Source organism: Bos indicus, chromosome 7 (genome assembly GCF_029378745.1).
Source record: "Bos indicus isolate NIAB-ARS_2022 breed Sahiwal x Tharparkar chromosome 7, NIAB-ARS_B.indTharparkar_mat_pri_1.0, whole genome shotgun sequence".
Lineage (NCBI taxonomy): Eukaryota > Metazoa > Chordata > Mammalia > Artiodactyla > Bovidae > Bos > Bos indicus.
The window spans coordinates 26,509,830-26,523,019 of record NC_091766.1 but is presented as its reverse complement, the minus strand read 5'-3'; the positions used below and the strand labels follow the sequence as shown (position 1 = coordinate 26,523,019).

General features: G+C 42.6%; 1 protein-coding gene across 2 annotated transcripts in view; it reads left to right on the top strand.

Annotated features, from left to right (window-relative positions):
* MEGF10 (multiple EGF like domains 10) overlaps positions 1-13,190 on the top strand; it is a 269,210-nt gene that overhangs the window by 86,590 nt on the left and 169,430 nt on the right. Inside the window, exon 1 of one of the 2 annotated variants that reach the window (XM_019964614.2) lies at positions 2,652-3,375. The exons of the other annotated variant lie outside the window; for it this stretch is intronic. The gene's annotated coding sequence lies outside the window, so the exon portion shown is untranslated. Of the gene's footprint in view, positions 1-2,651; positions 3,376-13,190 lie in introns of those variants that run through there. 2 annotated transcript variants of the gene reach the window in all.

Below are 13,190 nucleotides of genomic sequence, written 5' to 3'. Positions count from 1 at the left end.
AGGTTGTTGATATTTCTCCTGGCAATCTTGATTCCAGCTTGTGCTTCATTCAGCCTGGCATTTTGCATAATGTACTGTGCATAGAAGTTAAATAAGCAGGGTGACAATATACAGCCTTGATGTACTCCTTTCCCAGTTTTGAATCAGTCCATTGTTCCATGTTTAGCTCTAAATGCTGCTTCTTGACCAACATACAGGTTTCTCAGGAGTCAGGTAAGGTGGTCTGGTGTTCCTGTCTCTTTATCAATTTTCATAGTTTGTTGTGATCCACATAGCCAAAGGCTGTAGGGTAGTCAATGAAGCAGAAGTAGATGGAGCAGACCTAAACATAACAGCTTAAATTATAAATTTTGGAAGAAATAGTGGGAGAAAATCTTCATGACCTTGGGGTAAGCAAAGATCTCTTAGATAAAACATGGAAAACACAGCTGTAAAAAAAAACCAAAACTGATAAATTAGACTTTGTAAAAAAAAATTATGTTGTTTGAAAGAAAGATTGAGAAATTAAAAGGCAAGAGACAAACTGAAACAGTATATTTGTTATACACATATATGACAAATACCTGATTTTCAGAATATGTGAATTCATACAACCCAATAACAAGAAGACAAATGATCTGCTTACAAATTGGACAAGAAACTTTGGATACTTCATCAAAGAACTAATGGAATGCAAGCACATGAAGCGGTGGCAAACATCTTTGTTCACCATCATTAGTCATTTTTTGTTCTTATTTAGTCTCTAAGTCATGTTAGACTCTTTGCGACCCCATGGAATATAGCCTGCCAGGCTCCTCTGTCCATGGGATTTCCCAGGCTAGAATACTGGATTGCATTGCCGTTTCCTACCCCCAGGAGGTCTTTCTGACCCAGGGTTTAAACCCCCCGTCTCTTGCATCTTCTGCATTGGCAGATTCTTTACCACTTTGCCACCTGGGAAGATCATTAGTCATTAGGGAAATGCAAATTAAAGCCGTAATGAGACACTACTATATACTCAATGGAATGGTTAAAATAAAAAGACAGACAATATCAAGTGTTGATGATAATGTGGAGCAACTGTCATACATTGCTATTGGGAACCTTGGAAAACAGTTAATCTCTATTATACATGTAAACACACACTATATAATCCAGTAATTCCACTCCCGTGAAAAAGACTTTTACATGGAAGTTCCTAGCTGCTTTACTTATTATAAACCTAAATTGAAAACATTTGGTGGCTGGGCAAATGGCAGTATATCCATACAATGGAATAATACTCACCAATAAAGAGAAAGCAACCTACTTTTACAAACTGTTTTGATGAATTTCAGAAACATTACGCTGAGTGAAGAAGTCAGACATAAAGGAATACATATTACATGATTCCATTGTAGAAGGATCTTCTACAATGGTAAGAAAGACGAATCTATAGCTACAGAAAGCAGTTGAGTGGGTCAGGGATAAAATGAGGTGGGTAACTGAATTCAAAGGGGGTAAAAGAGAAGTTTCTGGGAATGATTGTTCATTATCTTGACTGTAGTTGTGGTTCCATGGGTGTGTACATTATTCAAAACTTCTCAAACTCTATCTTTGATATGACAGCAATATATTGAATGTAAATCATATCTCAATAAAGTTAATTAAAAAATCAAAGGAAGTGGAGTAACCAGGTTTCATAAAATATAAAGCCGGAGCTTTGGGGTATAAATGGCATGACCTAATGGCCAGTCTCTAGAACACTGTCATATGGATCAATCAGCACTAGATTTATTCCTCCTTGTGCTGCTCTGGCCAAAGTTAGTATTCCTGGAAGAGAAGGTCTGAGGGGACTAGCTTAGGTCAGGTGCCCATCCTTGGACTCAGAAAAGCTGGACCATCCTGAATGACCTTCCCATCCAGAATGCCCTAAATGTGGCAGGGGTGGTGCCTCAAGAAAAAGGAAGGAAGGTACTGTTAACCAGAAGAAAGGGTGATGTTATCTGGTAAACATACAAACAGACACAGTCTTCCACTGTATTTCCAGGGGTTACCAAGGAGAATAGTGAAGGGCTTCAAATATACATGCTCATTCATTCCATTCAAGTATAACTTTGAGCATGGACTGTTTGCTCTGTACTGTTACTGACTGGGGTTGCATATGCTTTTGAGGTCTCTCTAAAAAGAAAGAGTTTATATTAATGTAAGGAACAGGAGTGCCTCATCTGGTGTGAATATGGAGCACAAGTCTTTTGGGGAGTGGAGAGGATAGAATTCAGCTTAATATTGAAAAAAGAAAAAGCTAACAACTTTCCGTGGATAAGAAGTGTGTATCTTCTCATGTCATTCTCATGCAGGTTAATTGTTTCCTAAGAAAGAGGATGGTGATCAGAGAAGGAGATTCCAAAATTCGTGTCTCCCCAAATACACAGATAGGGAAGAGCCTTTTCATCCTTATCGCTTTTCGTCTTTGGGTCTCCTGGGGTCTCCCTGGAGAGTCGGCAGAGGGAGCCATTCCCCAAGAAATCTCCGCCCGGGAAGTCTTAGCTGGCCTGGAGGGATTTTGCTGCTGGCCCGTGGAGTTCTCTCTCCGCTCCGCCTCCGTAAATCGGACTCTCTCACCCCACGCCCCACCTCTCCAACCACTTTGTTGCTGCAGCGAACACTTTTGTACCGTTAGGTCACTCCTCCCTTCTATGTCCCGCGGTTGCGCTCCCTCCCTGGCACCGCTGGGGACGTGCCATCCCCTCCTGCTGGTTGCTCGGGTGCTGTCCCCACTCCCCCCAATCTTCACAGGGGCTCCAGAACCTCTGGGGACTTTGACATTGGGGCCCTGAGAGTGAATTGGGACTCAGACGAGCACTCTCTCCGCTACCCCTTGGTAAACCCCACGAGGTAACCCCAAGGTGTGCCAGTTTAGTAGCCAGACTATTGGCGCAGTCTCTTCGGGCGGTGGAAGCCGCTCAGGACAGGGACAACCCGCGATCGGGGCGCAGGAACTGGGCGGGGAGGATCCTGCAGGTCACACTAAGGACTGCCCGCCGCGCCCAGAGACCCCCGCCCCCCAGCAGTCTCTGTCCCGGCGGCAGCAGCTGCAGCAGCGGCAACTGCTCGCATCCCGCGCCAGGCTCGAGTTACTCCCCTCCTCCTTCAGCATCTCGGGCCAGACGGAGAAAACCTGACTCAAGTTTGCAGCGAGTACTTTCTCGGTGCGCGAAACCGGGGGTCAGGAAACGCACGCAGACCGGTCTTCGTTCCCGAGCCTCTAAGCCTGAACCAAGACTCCGAAGTATCGCTCTTTTTGGGACGCTGCTCGGAACCGAGCTGCGCCTTTTGGAACAGATTGTGTTTCTCCGCTGGCGCTGCGTCAAAACCCCGGGGGAAAGTGTTGGGCTGTGAATCTCAGGATCTCGGGTAAGAGTTGGGCAAACTCCCTTCTGGCAGCCGCTGGACCTTGGCCGGATTGGGGGCAGATTTTCCTTAGCCAGGATACCCCGGGTGCCCCGTGAGGTGGGGCAAGATGGGCTCGGTCTGGCTTGTTTACTGGTTTCCAGGGTTTATTGTTAGTGTTTGGATTTGGTCTTGTACTGGGAGCTGGGTAGAACTTCTTGGAGTATTTTTCGTGAGATGCCCCCCTTGCGCATCTTATTTTGCATAATTTCTGCCCTTGTATTTCCTTGTTTGTGTTGGTTCTCTGTTGACCAGTGTCATAGATGTGTGTAGGGAGATTTGGGGAGACTGGGAATGAAACAGTTTTGGCGGGGTCCTTGTTGTCTGGTCCACTTTGCTTGTCTTCTGGGATCTTGTTTTCTAAACTTTTTCTCCAGGACTTGCTATTCAGATTGTGTGGTCGGACTGGAATGTTCCCTCCTCCTGTGTTCTCACGGTCTTTTAGGGGGCATCAGGATCACAGGCTGGGTGACTGAAGGCCTCTCTTACCTGTTTGAATACCTGGTACCTCGGGGGATGTTGGGAAGGGCGGTTCTTCCAGCCATGTGTGAAAGTGTTAGTGGCTCAGTCGTGTCCGACTCTCTTGCCGCTCCATGGAAGGTAGCCTGCCAGGCTCCTCTGTCCATGGGATTCTTCAGACAAGAGTACTGGAGTGGGATGCCATTTCCTCCTCCAGTATAGTTACCATGCAAAGAGCTATCTCCTGTTGGTCTTTTTAATTCCTTGGATCTAGGACTTTTAGCCCTGGTTTAAGAAAGTATTTTGTCTTTCTTTCTGGAAATGAGTGATACCACGGAGTAAATGAAATGTAGTGACAACTTTGATACTTCTTTAGAAAATATCCCCACAGGAGAATCCAAATTCTTCAGGGAGAGTTAAAGTTTGAGATTTTATTATTCCTAAAATGGGCTTCCCTGGCCTTTCTCCTTTATATTCTGAGCCTCACTTTGTGTATAGTCTTCACTGTATGTGATGTTTCACTTCTTATGGATGAAAAGACCGGATCATTTTTCTGATGTGAACACTCCAAGAGGTCAGCTTGCAGGATACTTTTTGCTGTGCTGCTCTGAGGTCAGAGTGTTCAATAGAGGGGATGCTCTGGGACCTGGGGGCCTGAGGGAAACCACTAACTCTGCCACTATCCAGTTGTATGATTTGGGGTATTACTTAACCTTTCTCTCCTCAGCTGCAAAGTCAGAAAAATCATAACAATGCTCATACCAGAGGGCAGTTCAAAGGATTAAATAAGTTAATGTGTGTGTGGAATGCTAACATGCCTGGCAATAGTAAGCACATATTAGCTGTTATTAGCATCATCATCATCATCATTATTCTAACAGTGTTAACTCGTATTGTGATGATATAGTTTTTGTTAGTTATCAGTAAGTGTTAGCCATTCTTTCTGTTTGGATGAACTTTGAAAACTGTGCTCATGTAGGCTTCATTCCCACCTAGAATGTGATGCGTTGTCAAACTTTGCTCCGACATAGTCTTTGTATTGCTTCCTGCTGGGGCTTGTTTAGAGGAAAGGTGCAAATTGCAGGGCTGGGATTTGTAGAGGACGGGTCATGGTTGAGTGTCAAAAGGTGCTTGGGACAGGTTAGCAGGTGGGAGGTGTACACTCAGTTTACAACCTGTAAACTATAGTGCCTTAGAAACTTGTTGCATTACTATGCATCCTTAAACCTATTTTTTTTAAGAGTGTCAAATCATTTGTTCAATAAATATTTATCAAGCATCTATTACAGTTCAAGCACTGTTCTAGGTTCTATATTATTTAAATTTGTGTGCTTCATTTTAGAAATGGAAAAGCACAAGTATTTGCTTTATGCCTACCCCCTCCCCAGACACACACACACACAAACACGTTTAGAACTTCATGTGGCATTATTACTCTATAAATTAAGTCTCTAACACTTTTTAGCTCTAATGATTTCAATACCTGTTAAAATGAAGAGCTTATATCGCTGAGGGATTGAACAAAATATGCAATATAAACCTCTAGCAGGGCGCTTTTCCCATCAGCTTCATCATGTGTGGGGAGGTAGGGAAAGAACTGGGTAATCTCTGGTGTTCCTCTGGCTCTAACATCCTTAAATTAGCTGCCTTAGTTCATTGGTGGTTGTTTTTTGAATATCCTCCTTTTCTTTTAACATTTGTTTTAGGTTCATAAGTTATGTCACTTACTTCATTCCATGTCAGTCAAAGTGAATAATGACACTGCTAATAAAAAAAGAAAAGCATTTGACTCTGCTTGTATTTCATCAGCTATTCTCAGATGTATATCAAAAACATAGAGGAGGACTTGTTAAAAGTATTAGATGGACCTGTGAGAAACTGCTAAAATTTGACCATTTCTGACCCTGGTAAAATTGTGATTTCATGTATTTCTACCGAAATACATGAAATATAAATCCGTGCTCTCTCCTCTTGGATTCAGGTGCAGTAAGTCCTGGGTGAGATGTGAAAAGTCTGCAATTTTACAAGTTCCCCAGATGGTTCTAATGCTAACCCAAGCTTGCACGTGCTCATTTAGCAACCGCCGATTTATTTTCCTCATGATTGTTTAATAGAGTATTTGTAAAATACACATCTGATCGTGTCATTTCCTTATTTAATAATCTTTGGCAAGTCCTCAGATGGTGTCGTCAGTGTCACCTGGGTACTTATTGAAAAATGCAGATTCTGGAGCTTCACCCCATATGCAAGGGCCAGAAATCTGCTTTTGAGCAGATCCCCAAATGAATCTTATAGAGGTGACCTCAAATCACATTTGGAGAAACACTGACTTATGGCATAAAGCCTAACCTCTTAATACCATACATAAGACCAACTTGGCATCATCTTCTTAGGTTACTTCTCTGCTACCCTGTGCTTCAGCCTTTCGGCCCCACTGATGTTGATCTTGTTACTATTTCTTAAAGAATGCATTGCCTCATTCACTCCTCGCTGTGTATGCTTTTCCCTCTGCAGGAAATGTCTTTTCTCCTCTTTTTGGTCTAACTAACTTCTTACTACCTACTCATCCTTCAAGATGCAGTTTAATTAAGACGTTTCCTGTGGAGCTTTTCCTAGTTATTTTACATAAACAGTGGTATCTCATGTGATTCATATTCTGCTTTGTGGATAATTTTAATATAGCATCTCTCATACTGTGTCAACTCTGTTACCTGAATTATTTTCCAACTGATTGGTGAGTTTATCGTTCCTTATTCTGAGCCTCTATCCAAATGACTGGCACATAGTAATTACCTAAAAAATACCTAAAGAATGTGGAGGAAGAATGAATGAATGAATGAATGAATGCATTTGACTTTTTATTGACACACCAGGGGTTTGGGTTAGTCAGATTGCGGACAAGCCATTCACGAATTCACAATTTGGCTAGACAGAGTCTACAAAGTTAATAACATAAAGTGGAAAAAGGACAAGATAGAATATCCTAAGAAGATTTATGAAACACCAGATGCCCCTGAATTAATGTTGTAAGTTCAAAACTGTATTCGTATTATGATTCAAGAGCTGAATTTATCACACCTTTGAGATAGTTTTGGTTGTGAATGTCAGGGTGCTGTAGTGGTTTACCCTGTGCTTTTGAGTCTATAGAACACCTTTCCATTTGTTTTAATATTTGATCAGAAACATGGTGACTCATTCAATATTGTTTTTCTTACTTAAGTAGAATAGGATGCAGTCCTAAAAACAGGTTCAAAGGTTGTGCAAAATCTTACGTGTTATAGGGGATGCTGGGCCTAGAGAGAAAAACATATTATAAATTTTTAATTACATCTTGCCACTTAAGACACACTATTCAGTGTTTTCTTCTTTTTCTTTTTTTAAGTGCTCTTTAATTTTGATATTTCCTCCTGTTTGAGTCCCAGTTAACTTGTTCAAATTAAATAAGTACCTGATTCAGACTAAAGATTTGTCATTTGGGGCATGCCTAATAACTTCCATCTTCATTTCACATATTAAGTTTATGAGACAAAGTCTTCTTATAATTATGATTATGCTTTTAATTTTTTCATTTCCCACTCATTTTTTGTAATAATGGAAATATGTAATACTATTTTAACAAATGAACAAATTGCAGAGTCATGACAAAGATGGTGATGCTTCAAAAACCGAACTTTTAGCTCATGGGCAGCTCCACCATAAAATAAACCACAAAGCAATGTTCATTCATAGGTTGATGTAAGAGATTTCCACTGACATAGAGCAGGAAGGTAGGAGCATCAAAGAATGAATTACAAATGTCCAAATTCTTTGGACTTCAAACAAAGCAATATTAAGAACTGCCTTGGCTCTCATTTTGTCAAGGATGTGTACCCAGTATTTCATTAAAAATATTAGCTTTAAGAATTAAAACAGGACTCATTGGCTTCTGTTAAGTCTTCTTTTTCAATTGTTTCCAGTATTAACTTTTTCTGCCTTAATTTAAGCTTGCATCTGGCTGTACTTTCATAAGTCTCTTAACTGATCTCCTAATCTCTTTATTTATTCATTCATTCATTTATTCCCTCTCTCTGAATTTCCCAAGATTTTATATTTATCTCAACTCCCTTTTCTTCCCAATTTAAGATTATTTTTCACTATAATCATACTCCTTTTCAAAATAGTTTTTGCAGAAGATGAATGTATAGAACTTAATAAAAGGATTTCTTATACTATCAGGAAAAACTAAGATGCAAACCAATGTTATTCTCCTTGATACAACTTTATTTGTAAAACTGCAGGTCACCCTGCGGCTTCTATTTGATGACGTATACTTTGTGCCATTAGCCAGTCTGGAAAGTGTGAATGTGATAATATATCCTGTCATTATGGATGTTCATTACTAGTGATTTCCTCTCATTTCATTTCCAATGATTTATACTCCTAGATAAAGAAACTATGTAAAGCATTTTAACCACTTCAATTTCCTATTCAGAGGGCAATAAATGGTACCATCCCCCTCTTCCCAAGACAAAGAAACACAGTATTTCAGTATAGAAAGCCTCATCTTGATACATGTGTGCACAGGATTGGGAGCAAGGAGGCCCCATCTAGAGTGTGACTGCTAAAGCTAAAACTCCAGTACTTTGGCCACCTCATGCGAGAAGACTTGACTCATTGGAAAAGACCCTGACGCTGGGAGGGATTGGGGGCAGGAGGAGAAGGGGACGACAGAGGATGAGATAGCTGGATGGCATCACTGACTCTTTGGACGTGAGTCTGAGTGAACTCTGGGAGCTGGTGATGGACAGGGAGGCCTGGCGTGCTGCGATTCATGGGGTCGCAAAGAGTCAGACATGACTGAGCGACTGAACTGAACTGAACTGAACTGAGCACTTTGTCCTTGACATCCTGTCCGAGCTGGCTGAGCTGCATAGACTGGCTTAGTTCTAGAACCTCACCACAGATGATCATTCCCGTGATGAGTCTTTGAAATACCTTCTAGTAAAGGATCATGCTTGTCTTTTAAAAAAAATATGGCAAATTGAAAATCAAAACCCCACAAATTTAGTTTGTTTCACACAGAACAAAATAAAAGTATGAAATCTTTGTTTTGGGTCTAGAGGATTAATTCTACAATCAAGACGAAAACTTTCGATTATCTACTCCCACTGATATTTTGTGAAGGATACTTCATTTTTTTTCTTTTTTTTTTGCACAAGGCATCAGTGATAAAATGTGACTTTTGTTCTGTGAGAAAGTAATTAGAGTGAGTTTTATTTTGCCTCCATCAGATGTGTGTTTGGTGTATATAGGACATAGGGATACACACTATGTGTAAGTACCAAGATATTCGCCTTAAAAAATAGATGACAAAACTGCAGTGACGGTTTAAAGCTGGGTGTAGCGAGGGCCTGGTGTGCAGTTCTGAGAGCTGCTCTCGAGGGCTCATCCTAGAGAGAGGGCTGTGTGCTCACCAGAGGCATCCTGACAGTGCGGGGCCTTGAAGGAGAGGACTTGAGTGGATGAGGCATTTTAGACAGGGAAGTGTAAACACATGGCCGCAGGGATTTGTAAGACACCTTTAAGCAATAGCGACTAAACCCTCCCATAGGAGTAATGAGTTAACATTTGAGAACGGTTTTATGACGACCACGTCTGGGACTATAGGACTGGATTCTCCCTGCTTCCACAACACTTCTGTGCACTAAAGGGGCCCCTCACATTATACTGCAATTATTTTATTATATAAACCCAGTGTGCATTAGGGCACCCAATTGAGAGTCAAGTAAAAATAGAGCCCCTGTTCCATGAGAGGGTATGAAATGAGAAAACCGTTCTTTCAGCCATTGTAGAGCTTCTTCGGGGGTGTGGATGGAGACAGGACTTAAGTTTCTTCTAAGATCATCTAGATCTGAATTCATATTTTCCTTTAAGAAGTTTAATTTAGGGATGACCTTGCCACACCACTGGACTTTTAGCATGAGGTCATCAGCCCAACCATGGATATCACTTCATATCTACTTCATTTCATACAATATCACCAAACATTCAACTCTAAGTGGCTGACTTTTAAGGCTGAAAACTATGGAGGAAATTCCCATCTTAAAACTTTGAACTAAATATGCAACATGCTCGCTTGTTGTCATCTGTTCAGCCCACCACTGGAGCTTTCTCATGGCTCATCCTTTGCTGAAGGTGCAGCCTCTGCCAGCTTGCGTCAGCACCTCCTTTTATTCTCCCCTTATCTCCCTCTTCTTCCTCCTTGCTGTTCCTACCCCCAACTTCCTATTATCTTCTCAACAGTCATTATTATTAGTTTTTAACTTTCCTGTCGCATTCCCCACATTACTTGGTGCCCTCATTTTTCTCATCTCTCTCCTCCCAGTCATTCCTCCTCACATGAAGACTGGATCACCACAGTGTGAAGTACATGCTGTTTCAATATCCTCTCATCTCCTGTGTGTTCCTTGAACTGATAGGTGTGCAAAATCAGGCCATCAGCGAGGTGAGAAATGCTCGAGGCCTCTGCTTTCAAAGTTTAGGGGCTTAAGAATCACTGGCAGATACTGGCTTACCTCTAATTTTGATTTAGTAGGGGTGCAGTGGAGCCCAGGGCTGGGTATTTTTTAGTACTGTGGACGTCCCCAATGTCTCAGTGGTAAAGAATCTGTCTGCAATGCAGAAGATGCAGGAGATGCGAGTTTGATCCCTGGGTTAGTAAGGAGGAGGAGGAAATGGCAACCCGCTCCAGTATTCTTGCCTGGAGAATCCCATGGACAGAGGAACCTGGCAGGCTACAGTCCATAGGGTTGCAAAGAGTCGGACATGACTGAGCACACACTTGCAGGCAGGTGTGCCGCGTGGGGCCCAGGGCTGTGTATTTTTTAGTATATGCGCTGCCGAAGTGAGCATGGGGATGGGTGTTTCTGACAGGGTCTTCTGACACAGGTGGTCTGTGGGTACGCTAATAATCCTTGTTAGGGCTGTATTGCTCCAAAGGCACAAATGTTCTTTCCTTTTCTTTTCTCTTCATTTCTAATATTTAGTGACTTGGTCAGAGGGGGTCGGAGAGAATAGCTGGTCTGTGAGAACCCGTGCCTCTCTGTCTCTGCTTGGAGGGACAATGGCTGTAATACAACGCCGTTCATGTGACAGCCGGAGAAAGGAGCCCATTGTTCAGGGCTTGGCTGATGCTCCATTCCTCTCTGGCCAGCCATCCAACTGAGCTTGGTAGCCCCAAGGAAACAGACACACTTGAATCAGAGAGACAAAGAAAGGAGGTCAAGGCCTTCCACAGTTAAACTACTTGAAGCAATGTGTCAGATGTAGGATTTGGGAAAGAAGAAAGTGATTTTGTGGAAGCATCATTAATCTGCTGGTTTGGGGGTATGAGACATGGCATTAAGATCATCTCGGGTGGCGCAGTGGTAAAGAATTTGCCTGCCAAGGCAGGAGACACAGGAGATGCAGTTTTGATGCCTGGGTTGGGAAGATCCCCTGGAGAAGGAACTGGCAACTCACTCCAGTATTCTTGCCTGGGAAATCCCATGGACAGAGGAGCCTGGGGACCTACAGTCCATGGGGTCACAAAGAGTCTGACATGACTGAGCAACTGGGCACACATGATATGGCATTAAAGGGACACAAGTCTGTTAGAAGCCCCAGCTGATATCTAGCCAAAGAAGAGTTGTTTCCTGCTATACCCAGTGACTTCTCTTATGGAAAGATTTTATTATTGATTTTAAAAATGTGGGATGTTCCTCACATCTCACATGATTTGAGGATATCATATAGGCAAAGGTACATTTCTGGGCCTCTTTTCCCCAGCTTCATCAAAGACAAGAATCTGATCTGACCTAAATAAGGCCTCTGATTTCAGAGAATGATTCTTTATTCTGTGGTATGTTCACCATGTGTATGATGTATTAAAATTTTCTCTCTAAATCTAGATTCAGATGTTAGTTTAGAAGCTGAGAATCTTGTGAGATTGAAATGCAGTTAAATGCATTAGAAAATTATTGATATGTTAGGGTAGTTATCGGAGAAGGCAATGGCATACCACTCCAGTACTCTTGCCTGGAAAATCCCATGGACAGAGGAGCCTGCCAGGCTGCAGTCCATTGGGTCGCTAAAAGTCAGACATGACTGAACAACTTCATTTTCACTTTTCACTTTCATGCACTGGAGAAGGAAATGGCAACCCACTCCAGAGTTCTTGCCTGGAGAATCCCAGGAACGGTGGAGCCTGGTGGGCTTCCGTCTATGGGGTCGCACAGAGTTGGACACGACTGAAGCGACTTAGCAGCAGCAGCAGCAGTAGGGCAGTTATGAGGTTGGGGGACTCCCCAGATGTTAGGTAGATACCATTTCTTACCCCCAACTTTCAGACTGGATTCCAGCCTTGAAGGGAAAGGGTTGTAAACTTCCTGTAAAGATCTAATCCAGAGCCTGACAATTGACTACATTCTTTGCATCAGAAAAAGATTCAAATTTAAGGTCAGAGCCTCAGGAAAGGTCATGGACTTTTCACACAGGATTGGTCTTTTAGCCTGATTTATGAAAAAGTATGTCATTCATTCAGCCTTTGCCTCTGGGTTTCTTTTAAAGGGAAACTCAGTCCCTTGTTCCTGTGGATATTTGTAGGTGGCTATTTCCCCGCCCACCCTCACCCACCCCCCCAACCCTCACCACCCACCCCCCCCCCCCCCACCCCGCCCCGACAGTTAGGCAAAGAGTACAGCTTTGAGTGAGGCCGAATGGCAGAAGCCTTTCTGGTTGTGAAGGGTTATGGAGAGCCCATTTACACAGTGTTCAGGCAGCTGCTGCTCAGTGGCTGTAGGAATCCTTTCGTGTCTGAGATAAGAGGTTTTCTGACTGGGAGTATCAGGCTAAAAGAGGCAGGTACCCAGGAGAAAGCAATACATGACTCGCTTGAGGTCACTTAGAGCTTCTTGTAATTGAGTCCATCACGGCACCTTGATTACAGACTATCATTGTGAGTCCATTAAAGGAGGAGAAGCCAAGTGGATTGCAGAGAGGCAAGTGGTTTATTTATTCATGTTTCCACTCCCCCACCCCCTTGCAGTTTGTTTATCCTTTACTAAGTGGATATTTGGTTTTTACCAAGGATAGAGATGCCTTTGAAGTGGAGAAGCGGAAGAGGAGACTGTTCTTTGCAGGTGGCAGAAGAATTGTATTCAGCACACTCCTGATTAGTTAATGAATTCTCAATTCGTTGTCATTAGGCCTGTTAGTTTGGCTCCATTCCTGTGATTTAGAGAGACTCATCCCTCGGTACTGCGAGGGATGCGTACTGTGCTCTGCTTGAAGTTCTGTGTAGA